Source organism: Cryptomeria japonica, chromosome 3 (genome assembly GCF_030272615.1).
Source record: "Cryptomeria japonica chromosome 3, Sugi_1.0, whole genome shotgun sequence".
Classification (NCBI taxonomy): domain Eukaryota; kingdom Viridiplantae; phylum Streptophyta; class Pinopsida; order Cupressales; family Cupressaceae; genus Cryptomeria; species Cryptomeria japonica.
In genome coordinates, this window is record NC_081407.1 from 625,608,453 (window position 1) to 625,626,585 (window position 18,133).

The 18,133-nt window shown below is 35.3% G+C and overlaps 1 protein-coding gene across 3 annotated transcripts in view; it reads right to left on the reverse strand.

Annotated features, from left to right (window-relative positions):
- The window catches only part of LOC131044256 (dihydrofolate reductase), a 37,703-nt gene extending 22,598 nt beyond the window's left edge, over positions 1–15,105 (reverse strand). The window contains exons 1-2 of one of the 3 annotated variants that reach the window (XM_057977553.2): positions 14,985–15,105; positions 887–942 (exon numbers count right to left, since the gene is read on the reverse strand). The gene's annotated coding sequence lies outside the window, so the exon portion shown is untranslated. Of the gene's footprint in view, positions 1–886; positions 985–14,984 lie in introns of those variants that run through there. The other 2 variants (XM_057977554.2, XM_057977552.2) reach the window with 2 other exon arrangements.
- Positions 15,106–18,133: the final 3,028 nt, after the last annotated feature.

The window sequence follows — 18,133 nt, forward strand, 5'->3', positions numbered from 1 at the left end:
TTTCGTAAATTTAAGATTTTTGCATATATTACTAATTTATCATTATTTTCTCATTAAGATAATTATTTTCATTTCTTCCCAAGAAAGATGTGCATTGATTTTCATTTCATTGCTTCAATCTTCTACTTTTATATTTTTTGACAGTTAAAATTTTTCTTAAAACGTCAAATGAAAGACATTGAAATGACTAAACCGTCATCAAAAATTCATATGACAGGTAGGGGTGACCATCAAATTCCAGACCTGCTCTGGTTTGTGGGAGTTAGACAAGACCCAACAAAAGCAGATACGTAAACTATCTGCGGGAGGGAAAATGAGGGACAACAAAAAGCTCTCATATTTTTCTTGTAGGACACTAATTTGGAAGACATAAAAGTTATTCTCGCCCAGTTTTTATAATATCTGTAGCCTGTTTATCACAAAATAAAAAGAACATGCCTGAAGATTTGAAAATTATTCATAACTGTTGCTTAAAATCTTAGCAGTTGTCAGTTTTTTAATTTGATCTTGTTTATCTTTTTCTCAGCAATATTTTAAATCATTTCTATGATAGTGAGTTAGATTTCTAGATTTGACTGTGTGTATCTTTTTCTCATCAACATTCTGAATCATCTCTATGATAATGAATTAAAAAAAAATGATTCAACGAAAATAAAAAAAAGATAAACAAAAAAAAAACCTAAAATTTCAAATCACAACATAATGAACTCTACAATCCTAACGATTGTCATACAAACAATAAAAAACAAATGTAATTCTTTTTCACTAATATTGGATTGTGAAAAACTAAAATGCAGATTTTTTTATAAATGGGCTGCCCACAGCCAAACTAATGTCGATTGGAAGAAAGTCTTCTTATTTAGGTAGTAGTGCACATTGTACATACCTGGACTTCAATCCATTTCTGCAGACCGCCTTGCACAAGTTCAACAAGCTTCTCCTCTGCAAACATGAAAACAGAGAAGAACTTCCTGTGAATATATGTTAAAGCTACAACACGTACTTTGTGCCATCAAAAGCAGAGTCACATACTTGAGCTATTTTGGTTCTAAGACAGATTTTTCGTATAGCGTGATAGCGATGTGTCAGTCAATCGCAGCCGTTTATTGCAAAATCAACGGTGTAAAACACGCGACTAACATAAATGTTAGTCAATCCGTACTGCCGTTTTGAAGCTAGAATACACAGTCCCACAAATCATTATATGTTTGCAGGTTTGAGTGACGGTCCCCACAAAGCCAACTATCATGTTTGTTCTTTTGTTATTTTAATTAGATGTGTTAGTCAATCCGTAGTTTTGAAACCAGAATAAACAGGTCCCACAAATCATTTCCCAAAATCACTTTACCAAAAGAGTGACCAGTCGTATACGTTTGCAGGTTTGAGTGACGGTCCCCACAAAGCCAACTATCATGTTTGTTTCTTTTGTTGTTTTAATTAGGTCTGGGGCTATATTTATTTAAAATGTACGACCGGCTTCAGACAATCAACGGTTAAAAACTGATCCGTTCATTTTCCGTTTGTTACTTAGTACTTAATTTTGCAGGCTACGCTAATTTTCTTTGTACTGGACATGTGTTATTTATGAAGTGTAACCTTATCGCAAGGAAGCAGAAACAGTAGGAATGGCTGCGGCTATTCTGGTTTTAAAACGGATCTTTTGTTAGTCAATCGTAGCTCTTCTCATCATAAGATTTTTCAATAGCCGGGGAACTTGAGATTCAACCCCTTCTTCCTCCTCAGCTTAGGCCAGGTTCAATATGGGTTTCTCTCCTCATCTCTAGCCTTGCATGTTATATTTTGAGCATTCAAATGCTCTATGACCCTCTTCTCCACATCTAAAGAAAACAAAGGGCATTTGTTGCATTTCCCATCTTCTACCACCATTGTATCATCTACCCCTTTGGAATTCTCTTCCTTTTTGTTGATTTTATTGATTTTGGTGGGTATCTTCTTGTTTCTTTGTTCCTTGGGATGATTCTCCTCGACTATAATTAGAACCATCACACGATGGGGATGATGTACTCTGTCTTGATCCTCTATTGCTTTGAAAATACTACTGACTTTATTTTTCTTCTTCCTTAAGGAAAGTTGATATGCCTCTTCCATACTACTAACCCTATGCATGCTCAATTAATCGTGTATAGAAAACTTTAGGCCCTTAACATGTACCTAGCAATCATCAATTCATCATTTTCTCGACGCTCCACATGAATGGACTATTTCTAGAACTCACCAGTATAATCTTGTACAATAGACAAATTTCGCTTTAGGTTCTGAAATCTATAGGTAAAAACTTCTCTTTTAGTGTCTTCTCCATCTTGTCTCAAGATCTTATCTTCTCCTTTCCTTTTCAGGTTCTTTCTTTCTGCAAATGATCCCACCAGATCATTGCATGCCCCTTTGACTTGGTGCATGCAAATTTTCCTTTCTTTTCCTCTATCATATGTGTTGGGAATTAAGGTGTCTCAACCTTAGCGATTCCAAATTATGTATTTATTATTATTTTACATTTTCCCATGGTTATTTGGCACTAATGTAATTAAATAATTGTACTCTAAGATAAGGGGCATCGGTTTTAATAGTTAGCACTTTTGCCACATGTCGGTGCCTTAAAAATCAAGTGTTTTGTTGTTAAAAGATGCCCATGAAGTGGTATAACATGGAAGACCTAATTTTAGGGATGCTATAATGGATTCTATGACAACTGTAAGGGCTAAAAGTGGGATGAATCATTTTGGACGCAAGAATAGTTATTATGACATGCCTAAGAGAATCCTTACATTTGTTTTTAATAGTTTATGGCACGTACAAGAGTATCTCCTATATTTGGGGTATTCTTATGACAAGTTGTAAGAAAGTATTGTTGGCCATTTGGTGGAATTGATTATGTGTTGCATTGATGTTTTGTCATTGATACCAACACTAGTTGTTTGGATGCTTTACCGGTGTTGCCCCCTTTTTATTTTTCGTTTATAGCCTATCAAAAAAAGGGTAATTATTTTCATAGGACTTAAGTCTTCATCAAACGAGTTTCGTACTCATTCGTTGAACCTTTAATAAAGTTCACAATTCGAGTTCAAGCGAAATGCGATCCATAAAGTTTTACGTCGTCATTAGCATAGTCGTTGAACTTGAACTTTGAACCTTTTCGGTTCAAGGTTCAAGGTTCAATCGGTCTTTTGTTTTGTGTTTTGCGGCTGTCTCTTTAGTACTAGTCTTGTGGTCGCTTTGAACTTGAACCATTGAACTTTTGTTTTGAATTGGTTCAAAGTTCAAGGTTCATTCCCGTGTTATTGAACGTTCCTTTTGTCTCTTTCTGCTTGTTCGCAAATGTGACTTGTTGTCATTGAACTTTGAACCAATGAACTTCTTTTAAAATGAGTTCAAGGTTCAAAGCAGTGTTTTCAAATCAGCCCGATGGTGTCTTGGAAGAAAAGGCGACGCAATCAAAACATAATTTTCCTTGGTTTTCATGTTTTCAAATTGTAATTATGGAAACAATCATGAGAAGGCATGTCGACTCTGTGGAGTTGATTTCTAATTAATAAGCATGTCAGAATTATATCAAATCACAAGTGACTTTACACAGATGAATGAGCTGGGCCGAAGCGTGTGTTGGTTCATTTCAATCTTTTCCATCTTTAAATATGGGGCATCTCGGGTAAGATAATTATTGTTGCCGTTGGTGAAGAGTGGAGACGCAGAAGGTAATTTAGCTCAGTTCTTCCGAGGGTTTCACAGTTTGATGTTGAAGACGGGTGAGTTCAATTGCTTATTTTCCCCTGCTCTGTTTTAGTTCTAAAAATTGGAAAGTGTAATTCTTTGCTTCGGAGTTGAATGTTGTCTGATTGACGCAATTGAGACCGACTCTATCTAAATTGGATCGAACATCATGCTTGGTTAGTACCCTTCAAAGTTAGATGATACGGCCTTCATTCAGGATGAGTTAGATAATTTTCTAGAGAGGGCCAAGAACCCAACAGCCAATTCCATGATGGAAAGGATAGTACACAGTGGTCTTGTTGAGGCCGCTGCATTCCCAATTGCTGCTCCTTGCCCAGAATTAGTATATGCATGCATGAACCGATATGATGCTAGTAATAGGTGTATTAGAGCCAATAATAGAGACATGCTAGTGCAGATTGATAGAGAAACTGTAATGGCTGCAATTGGAATTCCTCACAAAGAGCCGTATGAAGATTGGTCCATAGGAACCTCATACACATTTTTCTCTGAGAAGAGAAGCGTTTATCGGAGCGTCATTGCTAGAAACTGGCTCCTTAAAATACAGAAGGGAGGTTCTAGGTTGCCCAAACCCTTAACAAGAGAGCATTTCATCACAGAAGTTAGGGACATCGTGATCCTTTTGAACAGGCTTAAGGGGAATTCACATGCCTTCTATTGGGAGGACTGGATGTATTTTTACATTCAGGTATTATTAGCTGGTGAAAAATACCTAGACTGGGCGCAAGTAATTGCTGAGAGATTGCATGAAGGGTTGAGTAATTTTGTTGGAACAGCTAATTTTCACATGACTTCATACTTGTTCTATATTTTAGCCTGTATCAGAGAATGGCCAGGATTACATCAAGAACCTTGGGTTAATGGAATGAAGGTCTACGAGTGCTATCCACATTTACAAATACAAAGGTACACAAAAAACTTCTTGAGATGGAATGATGTCTTTGTAGGAAGATTAACTTTTGAACTACAAGGAGATTTGAATAATAGAATGTCACCTGAGGCATTAAAGTTGGTCACCACATATGGGAGTTGTTTTATTCAATTTCCTAGATTTACTTATATCAGAATTGGAGGCTTTGAAGATTAACCTTTCAGATTACCCAGATATGCTCTTGATAGTTATGTACTTTTAGAAGTTAGCAGAGAACTAGCTCATGTGGATAAGAGATTTGGGATGAAAAGTGAATCTGAAGCAATTTTCCCAGTTGAACTCGGACATTATAGTTGCCAAACTGTTTCTGATGCATTGAACTTAGAATTGGAACTCAAGAAGATGAATTTGCCGCCATATGTTACTCGGCAGGGGTTCGACAACAAAGAATATGCAGTGAAGCACCTGAATGTTGATGTGAACTTTTCACATATACCCCAATTAGAAGACTATTGAGAGGATTGTTGTGATGAATTTGAAGTCCGGAGAAGATTATGGTTGAGGTTCACTTTATGGAAAATCATTACTTTGAAATTGCCAATGAACATTGCAGGAATACAGGAAGCAGAAGGTGAAGATGTATTGGACCCGGAGTTCAATAAAAGAGTTCATGACCAACCTATTCCTGAAATTGATTGGGATAAGAGAGAAGAAGAAAATATTTAGTCTAGGACCTTTAATGTAATAAGGAGAACGAAGAAATGGTTAAGAGATCATAGGCCTGGAATAAGACTGACAGCTACCTCACTCGAGAAATCAGTTGAGCAATCTCATGCTGCTGTACCAATTTTTTCTTCTAACATTATTGTTGATATTGTAGGTGTCACCGGTACTCAAGGTGAGAAGGTTCAAACCAGAAGACTTAAAGAACCACTGTTTGGCCCCTCAACGGTTCGAGTCACCTATTCCAAAAGTAAAAGGAAAGGTGCAGACATTACAAGAAAAGAAACTATCATAGTTCTTGATACTGAGGAGGCGCAAGTGATTATGGGTGAACCAGAAGCAAACATCCATGCAGCTCAAGATGCAGGTAAAGAAAAGGAGCAGCCTGGGCCAATCAAGTAACTACTTTGGCTACCATGGATTCATCTGAATATCAAACACCACCAGCAAAGATATCCTCAAACGTTTCAAGGTGGTTGGGAGCATCAATAAATAAGAAACGCAACGTAGTCCCTATTAGTGTACCCATGGAGGATATGGTGAGTAAATGCCTCGGGAAAACACCTAAATCTAAAAAGCTAAAAGAAAAAGCTATGCTGGAGGTGGATGAGAATACAGGGCACTAGGTAGCTGAAGTGGCTAGGCCGATTTCAGACAAAGATCCACAGAATGCAACTGAGCAGGATTTTGTTGTTGAAAAGCTTGATTTAGGAACTGCTTCAAGGGCTACTGATGCAAAACACCTAGAGTCCTTTGCTAAAAAAATGTTGTCCAGAACATGGAAGGATGAGAAAGACAAACAGGAGTTGAAACAGACCGTGAAGCAGATGGCGGAGTACATTAATGCCATTCATCATCCCAGCCCGCAGCTCCTCTCACAGGTTCCTCAGAATTTTGATCCTAAATCTCCCATGAACCAGAATTTGTTAGATAAGGTTCAGAGAAATCATGTGCTAGCAGAAACTTTCGAGGAGTGGCTTGAGTTTATAATTCAGCAAGGAATAGAGTATATTACTAATTTGGTCAAGGTGTATGAGGATGCTATGACTATAATTCGGGAGCTTGAAATAGAGGTGTTGGCATGGGAAAAGGAAAGGAAAAAATGGGCTGCAGTGCTGGTTCAAATTAAAGATGTACAGAAGTATGGTGTCATGAACTTCCTTACAGAAAAGGTAGTAAATGATTTGGATGACAAGGTACTGCATGTGGCCAAGGAAAACATTGAATGGAGAAATTCAATCATAAAACAAGGTCATGAAGAGTCCATTAAGTTGTTAAAAGAATTGAAAGAACTCATTGCCGTGATGCAGAAAGACTTGAAGTGCATCGATGTACAACTTCTGAAGGAAGACAGATAGACTATTGAACAGGTAGTAGATATGGTGTAGAGTTTCAAAGGGAAAATAAATTCTGTTAAAGAATCAAAATCTTTCACCCGAGATGACTTCACCAGAGTAGCTCGCATTGAATCCATGTTGGTTGTCTGTTCGGATCACTTAGAAGTGCATAAAACTAAAGTCACATAAGTGAGTATGGATAAAGAAGTTTGGAAACAACGCATCCTACACATTGGGCTCCCACATTACCAAGTTGTTCATAACTTCTCCGCGGCTCATATGGAGTGGCGAAATATACGTGGCACCACGCACACCCCAGAGACAATTTAGGTCATTTTCTGTTCTTTTCGTTATGGCTCTATTTACAGCTTGTAGCCGTTTAGTTAATTTCAGTTATAGACGGTTGTCTCTTGAATTTCATATTTGCATTTTGTTTAAAAAAGACAATTAAGCCTGGTGGCTATATATATTAGTAAGGATGTTTTTGTGCGATATAGAATTTTTGTGTAAATTTTTTTGGAGGAACAGACTAATCTCACTTGTAATTTCAGTGGAATACCCATCTTTGAGTGGAATGAAATATATGATACAGCTTGAGAAACCTATGTGTTTTGAATGCGTAAAATTTATGTTGGAATGATTATGTGTTCGTGTATCAGTTTCTTTTCTCTGATTTTTTTCATTTGAAGTCTGTGAATCAATTTGGTAAATGAAACTAGCTGAAAGCTTTTGAATTTTCTGATTCCCCTTATCCTGTGAGACATGAGCGAGTGTCAATCAGAGTTCAAATATTCTTTTTATCATCCTATGAGTTAATTTCCATTTGAGATCAAATGTCTTGTTATGAATTTCATTATCCATCATTAAGCATTCATATTGTGTTGACTAGTGAATGTTGAAGCCTTTTGTTTACTTTCTAGTTAAAAGTAAATCACATAAAAAAATATATATTATTCAAAATTCATTGAATATCATATAGGGAGTTGTACCTTAATGCAAAGGGTAAAAACAATAATTATTTACCCAACTGCTGGTTATCATTGGTTTTCTATTTGGGCAACAAGAGTATTTATTTGTAAATTTTGAGAAATCCAATCCGTTAAGCAACAACCGGCACCCTTCTGGTCCCGGTAGGTTGAGTGGATTCTCATTGTTTTGGATCTAGAATGATCTGGTAGGCTCCGGTATAGTTTGGTAATGGAATTGGCTTGTTCATGATACTCATGCTCATATTCGATCAGTTGGTTTTGGTCTAGTGATTGGATGCTATCCCGCTTGCTTAGAAGCTTAGTTTCTAGAACTCCAATGAGGGTTTCATTAGCAGAGCTTTTGATGAAGATCGTTGATGAATTGCATAAGTGGTGTTGGTGCAGCTTTTGGTGAAGTTTCAGGATGTTGTTGGTGATCATGTTTGAGACTTGGTGGATGGAGATCATTGTTGTAGTGTGTGGACCTATACTGGGTCCCGATTGATCTAGGTTATGGTTGACAGTGGTAATTCAAATAATCTTGTTTAAGAGGAGATGGTGAATAAGTTGAATTTGGAGATATTGAAGCACCCTAAGCCTTAATAGATAGCATGGATTCAGGATGATCATAAGATACTATTAAGTGAACAATATTTGGTGAAATTAAAAATTGGATCTTATCATGATGAAGTTTTGTGTGATATTGTCCTATGGATATTTGTCATATTTTGTTGGGAAGACCTTGGCAGTTTGATAGACAGGCAATGCATGATGGGAGGAAGAACATATACACTATTATTAAAAATGGAAAGAAACAGACCTTGTTATCCTTGAAGGAGCCTTTGAAAACTGAAGTTTGTACGAGTGCTAGAATTTGTTTGGTGGATGGAAGGAAATTCTTGAATGGGATGAGACATGAGAATGTATGTTTTGCTATAGTCCCTAAGAAGATTGAAGATCTGGAGCATGAAGAAGAACAATCAAAGGAGATAAAGGAGTTGCTGACATAATATGGAGATATCATTTCAGATAATGTGCCTGATGGATTACCCCCTGTGAGAAATATGATTCATTGTATGGACCTGATTCCCAAAGCTAGTTTGCCTAATAAAGCAACACGTTGAATGACACTGATAGAGAATGAGGAGTTGAATAGATAAGTATGAGATTTGTTGAGGAAAGGTTTGATTAGAGAAAGTTTGAGTCCTTGTGTAGTGCCAGCAGTGTTAGCACCTAAGAAGGATGGACAATGGAGGATGTGTACTGATTCTAAAGAAATAAATAAGATCACAGTGAAGTACAGATTTCCCTTGCCTAGGATGGATGGCATAATGGATTGTTTGAGTGGATCCAAGTACTACACAAAGATAGATTTGAAGAGTGGATATTATTATATTAGAATCAGAGAAGGAGATGAGTGGAAGACAACATTCAAGACACATGAAGGATTGTATGAATGATTGGTGATACCTTTTAGATTGACTAATGCCCCAAGTACTTTTATGAGGTTGATGAATGAGGTATTGAAAAAAAATTTGGGTAAGTTTTTTATTGTATATTTGGATGACATTTTGATATTCAGTAAGACCAAGGAAGAACATGTGTTGCATTTGAGACAAGTTTTGCAGAGGTTGAGAGAAGAAAAGTTATTGATAAACATTAAGAAGTGCAGTTTCATGAAAGAAGAATTACTCTATTTGAGATTTGTGATATCTGCGAATGGATTGAAGATGGATCTTGAGAAGGTAAGAGCAATTGTTGAATGGCCTACACCGAAGAACATTGGAGAGGTAAGATCAATTCATGGATTGGCTTGTTTCTACCAGAAGTTTATCAGAAATTTCAGTTCAGTTTGTAGCCCTATGACAGAAGCAATAAGAGGAGATAAGAAGGATTTCAAGTGGACAACCAGAGAAAATAGTTGAATTATTGAAGCAGGTGACAGAGCATCATGTGTTAGCTTTACCGAATTTTAGCAAAGTATTTCAAGTGGACTATGATGCAAGTGGGAATGCAATTAGAGCAGTGTTAAGTCAGGAAGGAAGACCAATAGCTTATTTCAGTGAGAAGTTGAATGATTCAAGGAGGAGATATTCTGTGTATGATCAATAATTTTATGCCATAATTCAAGCATTGAAGAAATAGAGACATTATTTGTTTCCTAAGGAGTTTGTGTTGTATACTGATCACCAAGCTTTGTAGTATTTGAAAAGTCAGAGTAAGTTGAATCAAAGACATATGAGATGGGTGGAATTCTTGCAAAGTTATACCTTTGTGTTGAAGCATAGAAGTGGGAAATCAAATAGAGTTGTTGATGCTTTGAGTAAAAGGAGGAACTTGTTGACAGAGATGAGATTGGAGGTATTAGGTTTTGAAGAATTGAAGAACTTTTATGAGGATGACCCAGATTTTGTAGAATCTTGGTTGGCTTGTAAGGAACCGGTTAAGGAGGACAGAAGTAAGTGGTTGGACTATTTCATTCAAGGTGAGATGTTGTTAAGAGGAGTTTAGTTGTGTATACCTAGGGGTTCAATGACAGAGAATCTAATAAAGAAGAAGCATAGTGGAGGATTAGTCAGACACTTTGGTGTTGATAAGACAATGGCATTGACTAGTGAGAATTACTTTTCACCTCAGATTCATAAGGATGTCAAAAAATTTGTGCAGAGTTGTAGGATTTGTCAACTTGCAAAAGGTAGTAGTCAGAATGTTGGATTGTATAAGCCTTTGACAGTTCCGGAGAGACCTTGGAAAGACATAAGCATGGATTTCATACTTGGATTGCCTAAGACACAAAAAGGAAATGGTTCTATATTTGTGGTGGTAGATATATTCTCAAAGATGACACGTTTTGAATACCTTGTAAGAAGACAACGGATGTAGTGCATGTTGCTAACCTATTTTTCAAGGAGGTGGTGAGATTACATGGATTACCTAAGAGCATAGTTTCAAACAGAGACACTAAGATTGTTGGATATTTTTTTAGAACACTTTGGAAGAAGATGAAGATAGACTTAAAATTCAATTCTACTTTCCACCCACAGACTGATGGACAGACAAAAGTGGTAAATAGAAGTTTGGGAAATTTGTTGAGATGCTTAGTTGGAGACAAAACCGGAAGTTGGGACTTGATCCTTGCACAAGAAGAGTTTGCCTAAAATAATTCAGTAAACAGTTTTACCAGAAGAACATGTTTTGAGATTGTTATCGGAGCACACCCTAGAGGTATATTAGAGTTGAGGGACATCAGTAATGAAGACAAGAGGAGTGCAGAAGCAGAAGAATTTGCAAAACATATGAAGGCAATGCATACTCAAGTCAAATAACATTTGGAGGACATGAACAACAAGTATAAGGAGAAAGCAGATGAAAAGAGGAGACATAAGGAATTTGAAGTTGGCGATGAAGTGATGGTATATCTGAGAAAAGAGAGATTCCCAGTTGGAACCTATAAAAAGTTGCACATGAGGAAGTTTGGACCTTGTAAGATCTTGAGGAAATTCAATTCCGGAAATGCATATGAAGTGGAGTTACCAGATAGTTTGGGTATTTCACCTATATTCAACAATGCAGATCTACATTAGTACCATGAGGCAGAATTCAGTGAGGACAATGGAGTAGACTTGGAGAAGAAAATACCCCAGAGGGAACCGGATCAGATTGAAGACATTTTGGACAATAGGACTGGATGTAGCACCCGGAGCAACCAATACAGAGAGTATCTTGTGAAGTGGAAGGGCAGACCTATTGAATATTCATCATGGATTTCTCAGGAAGAGGTAGACCGTCTTGGTTTTCCTCCAACCCCAGCAAAGTGAGGGACTCACCTTTTCAACAATCCCAGATGTCTGAAGTAGGAGCATCCTTGGTTCATGGTAATCTTGCATCAACCAAAAACATTTTCTTTCAGTTTGTTTCCTATTTTGCAGTTTCAACAGTTCTTTCTGCATTTCTTGGAATTTGCTTACCGGATCTTGTAGAGATGGAATTATTTCATGGACATGTTCTTCTACTTTATCCTATGTCCACAGGACGTTTGGATATTTTTTTGGCAAGTTCTCGCTTCTGGAATCTGAGACAATTTTTTGGCTTAGAACACCAAAACCGCTTGGACCTATGTGCCATTGGTGAATCTTGCGGATCATTTGCATAGCTTGTGGAGGTTCAATTCGTTGTTTCCAACATTCCTTGGCATGTGGTCGACTTTCCCTTGGGTCTGCACTTCATTATTTGGATTCTCTCAAGGGATCTCTTTGGCAGGAGCGGACCTTGGTGTTTTACATGTTTCATCTTATTCATTGACATTCGTTTCATCTTGGGCCGACATTCTTGATCATATAAATCAATGTAATCAAGTATGTAGAAGGGAGTTATGAGAATATAGAAGAATAATCCTGAAGTAAGGGGGTCCAGAGTTGGCTCACATTCTTGCTTGAGCCCGAATGTTGCATAACACACATGTTTTGTACTCAGGCCTGTGAGCCGAATCTTGTGAGCCCACATGTTGGTGGCAGTTTGTAATTGATTTTCATGATATAATATAGTTTGTTTTTGCATTGCCTCCATCACATTGAGTTGTTTCTGTTGTGTAACTCTTGTTGCACGGTCCAGACTATTCTCTTTGAGGACTCTCCCACCGTGACTGCACCAAATAGTTAATCTTCTAAAGTTCAATTATGCCCGACCATGGTTGAAATATCTACTTCATGACTTTTCTTCATCTTCCTATAGGAAGCTCTAGAGGAGGACAACCTTTTAAATGAATTCTTTGAAGATGCACTCCATCTTTACGTTATTGCATCCATGATTTTGAAAAGATGTCTTTTATTAATAAGAAGAGAACAGCATAGTGATTTTGCAAATCAAGGATTATATAGAAACACAAGGAGGAATAACCATATACTAAGAAGAAGAGAAGATCATAATTGTTTTACAAATTGAGGACTCTTATGAAACTTGTCCTTTGGAAGGAAAGATTCTAGAAAACTTTCACCCAGAAATTAATTAATGGTAAGGAAATTTAGGTGGATTGAAAAAATAGACACTCATAATTATTTAAGAAAAATCCTAAGATTTATGAAAGAACTTGATAACCCAAGGTCTATATCTATTAGCATCAACTAATCCTTGAGAAGATGATTAATGTGAAGAATGATTTGGAATAGGTTGAATGCTAATTATCAATTTATTAACATCTATTCCTATGTCATCATCACTACAACACATTTCTTTTCAAACTGGGCTCAATATAATAAAACATTTGGGTGACACAATGGCATTGAGTTATTAGTGAATAGTAATAAATTGGGTGACACAATAGCATTGAGTTATTGGTGAATAGTAAAAAATTCGCTGACAATAGATTGACATAAAAAGTAAATGGTGGATGTGATCAATTGATAACTTTTTTTAAGATTTGAATATATTATATATAGTTCTTAACAAAGATTAAGTCTCAATTCATTTATTATCACATTCATGTCTCAAAATGATAAAGAGTTGTTTTATTTAAAAGAAATAAAAAAACATCTATAATGAATAAATCAATCAAATATTAAGAAGGGTTGAATATGACATTGGATTGAGCTTCACAAACTATTGATGGGTGTTGTATTGACAATAGACATGACCAAGGAATGTAACTATCTTTCTCACACACGATTTATTTGTAAAGAGGCACCAAGTCTCTAGGATGACATGCAATGGTGGTACTCATTAATTTTTTTTTAAGTATAAATATCCGTCCTCATGAGTCTTCCATTTTACGATGGTATTGAGAACCATCAAGTGGACAATATCTAAGATGGAGTGGAAATAAGAACTTGCCTATTGTGTAATAATAGAATGGTGGCAATTTATGGAATGTTGGACTTATATTTTTATCAAATACAAGGACAATCTCATAGTAAACAATCTAATTCCATATAAAGTACGAATGCAATATTAAAGTAGACAATCTGATTTTATGTCAAGAATGAAGACAAGCTTGGTGTAGACAATCTAAATCCATATCAAATATGCAAAGAATTGACATTCTAAATACCTTGTTTAAAGAGGTGAGGCTGGACAAAGTGACAAGCTTTTGTCGATCTAGATTTACAACAGAAAATCTGAAACCAAATTGACTTAAAAACTTCTTGAAACGTTTATGAAATGGGTTAAACAAAATGACAAGTTTTTTGATCTACATCCATATTAGAAAATCGATATTAAGAAAGACTTAAAACTTCTTAGAGCTTTCATGAAACCCTTAAATTTCCAAATTAAATTTAACCTACATTAAGTTCTTGTTGCTATTTTTAATCTTAAAGACTAATTATTCTTATGAAACATTATTAATACATTTCATTTATACATATTAACAAATATGATGATCAACCAAAACATAACTTTTCAAAGGAAATAATAGATTTAATGTACAGACTATATTGTTGCTTTTTGGTTTTATTATTGACTAAAATAGAAATTACATCAGCTATGTATCCACACTACACACTTTGATTTAATCTCTTGTATATCTAAATTTATATAAACACTTTTAAGCAGATGAAAACTGGAAAAGGGAAACAAAAAAAAAATTAGATGACAAATGGCCTCTTTCACCTGTTGCTCTAACGACCTTAACAAAACTATAGAACATCTCTGGTTTGTGGGAGTTAGACGAGACCCAACAAAAGCAGATACGTAAACTATAGAACATCTCTGGTTTGTGGGAGTTAGACGAGACCCAACAAAAGCAGATACGTAAACTATCTGCGGGAGGGAAAATGAGGGACAACAAAAAGCTCTCATATTTTCTTTGTAGGACACTAATTTGGAAGACAAAAAAGTTATTCTCGCTCAGTTTTTATAATATCTGTAGCCTGTTTATCACAAAATAGAAAGAACATGCCTGAAGATTTGAAAATTATTCATAACTGTTGCTTAAAATCTTAGCAGTTGTCAGTTTTTTAATTTGATTTTGTGTATCTTTTTCTCATCAATATTTTGAATCATCTCTATGATAGTGAGTTAGATTTCTAGATTTGTCTGTGTGTATCTTTTTTTCATCAACATTCTGAATCATCTCTATGATTATGAGTTTAAAAAAATGATTCAACGAAAATAAAAAAAAGATAAACAGAAAAAAACCTAAAATTTCAAATCACAACATAATGAACTCTACAATCCTAACGATTGTCATACAAACAATAAAGAACAAATGTAATTCTTTTTCACTAATAATGGATTGTGAAAAACTAAAATGTAGATTTTTTTATAAACGGACTGCCCACAGCCAAACTAATGTCGATTGGAAGAAAGTCTTCTTATTTAGGTAGTAGTGCACATTGTACATACCTGGACTTCAATCTATTTATGCAGACCGCCTTGCACAAGTTCAACAAGCTTCTCCTCTGCAAACATGAAAACAGAGAAGAACTTCCTGTGAATATATGTTAAAGCTACAGCACCTACTTTGTGCCATCAAAAGCAGAGTCACATACTTAAGCTATTGTGGTTCTAAAACAGATTTTTCGTAGAGTGATAGCGACGTGTCAGTCAATGGCAATCGTTTATTACAAAATCAACGATGTAAAACAAGCGACTAACGTAAGTGTTAGTCAATCTGTACTGCCATTTTGAAGCTAGAATAGACACGTCCCTCAAATCATTATATGTTTGCAGGTTTGAGTGACGATCCCCACAAAGCCAACTATCATGTTTGTTTCTTTTGTTGTTTTAATTAGGTCTGAGGCTATATTTATTTAAAATGTACGACCGGCTTCAGACAATCAACGGTTAAAAACTGATCCGTTCATTTTCCTGTTCGATAGTATATCTACCTGACTCCTTAATCTTAAGAAATTTTATCTTACTACTTTCAAATGTCTCGTTGCCATCCACTACTGTTCAATCAGTCTGCAACAAAGCTACGGACACATGAAATTTACTAGTGCTATTGTTTGAATGTACCATATTACCTAGTTGTTTGTCTAGTTTTTGTTTGATAAAATGTTGGGAAAAAAATTGAGGTTTCTTTGAATTTAATATTTAGGAAAATGTTCAATGGTTCGTTCATTTTACATTTCCACCATACATTGATTGCAACAGTACTTCCCGTCTCCTTTCTTCACAGAAAAGCTTTTAGGTACATCCCATGTTCTGCTTCACAGAAAAGCTTTTTTCATTCACTGTACGAAGAAAACGTTATAATGCAACTTAAAAAATAAAAGATGGAGAGCGATCATTTCGTTTGTTACTTAGTACTTAATTTTGCAGGCTACGCTAATTTTCTTTGTACTGGACATGTGTTATTTATGAAGTGTAACCTTATCGTAAGGACGGCTGCAGCTATTCTGGTTTTAAAACGGATTTTTTGTTAGTCAATCGTAGCGGTTTATTGCAAAATTGACCATGTAAAACGTTCCGTACTGTCGTTTTGGAACCAGAATAGATGCGTCTGAAACAGTAGCCCCAAAGACAAAGCAATGATCAATCACCATTTTCCGAAAAGTTGATGCAAAAAAACATGTACACAATCAAATCCAAAAACAGCTTACTGATTTAGAAACATATTAGTTATTAATTATAATAAATTTAATTATAAAATATAATATATGATAATAATAATATTATTCAATTTATATTATATAAAATGTATATTATATATTAATTATACATTGTATTATATTTATATGTTTATTTATTATGTTCAATATAAAAATATATTAAATATTAACTATAATAATTTAATTTATATAATAATTAATAATTATATATCGTATTGTACTTATATTTAATAATTTTAAATATAAAAAAAAAAATAGAATCAAAATATGTAAGAATAACACTCAAATATGAATGAGAACTTAGGACAAGATTCTAACCAATATAACTAGGTAACATATTTTAAAATGAAAAGCCATCAAAATATAGGTCATATACCTCATCAAAATCTAGCTTACTTGTATATTATAAATGACATGCAGAGAGATAATACATGATACTTTGCCTATTATTTTGTATATTTATCTTGAGTTGCTACTATATCGTCTTTGCAATATTACTATGTAGACTTTAAATGTGAAGAATGGCATTTTGCTTCCTACAAGCACGATACATGCATTAACATCATTTGATAAGATGCACCCAGTTCATGTTAGAATTTAATGTCGATGAAAATTAGTTGTTGCAATTGTTACTTGTCTATGTCACCTTCTTTCTCTCTCGTGCATGCCCTCTATATCTGTATCTCCCTATCTCTCCCCCCCGCTATGTCTCTCTATCTCTCCCTCTCTCCCCCTCCTTTATCTAGATCTATCTTCTATCCCCCTCTTTTCTGTCCCCCTCTACCTATATATCTCCCTCCCTCTCTCTATCTCCCCCTCTCTTCTCCTCATATATCCCTACTTCACTCCCTCCATATATCCTATCTATCATTCTATCTCTACCTCTCTCTCCTCTTCTCTTCCTATTTATCTCTTATCTTTTTCTATTTCTCTCTCTTTCTCTTCTCATTTATGTCTATCTCACCCTATTTATTTACCTCTATCTCCCCCTATAAATCTCTCTCTCTCTCTCTCTCTCTCTCTCTCTCTCTCTCTCTCTCTCTCTCTCTCTCTCTCTCTCTCTCTCTCTCTCTCTCTCTAATTCTCTTTATTTGTCTATCTCTCTATTTTGTGTCCTTATCCCCCAGGTCTTTATATCTTCTTGTATCTCTATCTCACCATCTATATCTATCCTTCTCCCTATCCCTATACATCTCTATCTCTTCCTCTCTATCTCTCCCCCTCTATCTCCATATCTTTCTCTATGTTTATCTCTCTCTCTCTCTCTCCCTATATCTACCTATTTATTTGTCTCCCTCTTCCTCACTTTCTCTATCTTCATCTTTACCTCTATCTCCATATCTTTCTCTATGTTTATCTCTCTCTCTCTCTCCCTATATCTACCTATTTATTTGTCTCCCTCTTCCTCACTTTCTCTATCTTCATCTTTACCTCTATTTTCCTATAGATCCCTATCTATCTTTAGACATGTCTCCCTCCCTCTATCCATACATATCTCTCTATATCCATATTCCTATATCTCTTTTTATATATATCTCTTTGCCTCTATATCTCAATCTCTTCATATTTCTTATTGCATCTTTACTTCTAGCTAGCTATCTTGTTATTTCTCAATCTCTCTACCCCTATATCTCTCTCTTTACCTTTTTTCATATATCACTTCCTATCTCTATCTTTATATTTTAGCCAATGAATGTGACTAATATCTCTATGGTATGTTTTCCTCTTTAAATTGAATAAAAAATCAAATCTACTATTCACTCATTTCAACATGTGTGATAAACACAAAATTCATTAGAAGGGTTCAAATTTGTATTGATGTTAGCAAGAATTTATCTCGGAGAGTATAAATACTCAAGATCCTATATAATCAAAATAGTATCTACACAATTATAGACTTGTATGTGAAAAATAAAGTAAAACGGGTACATGGATAAA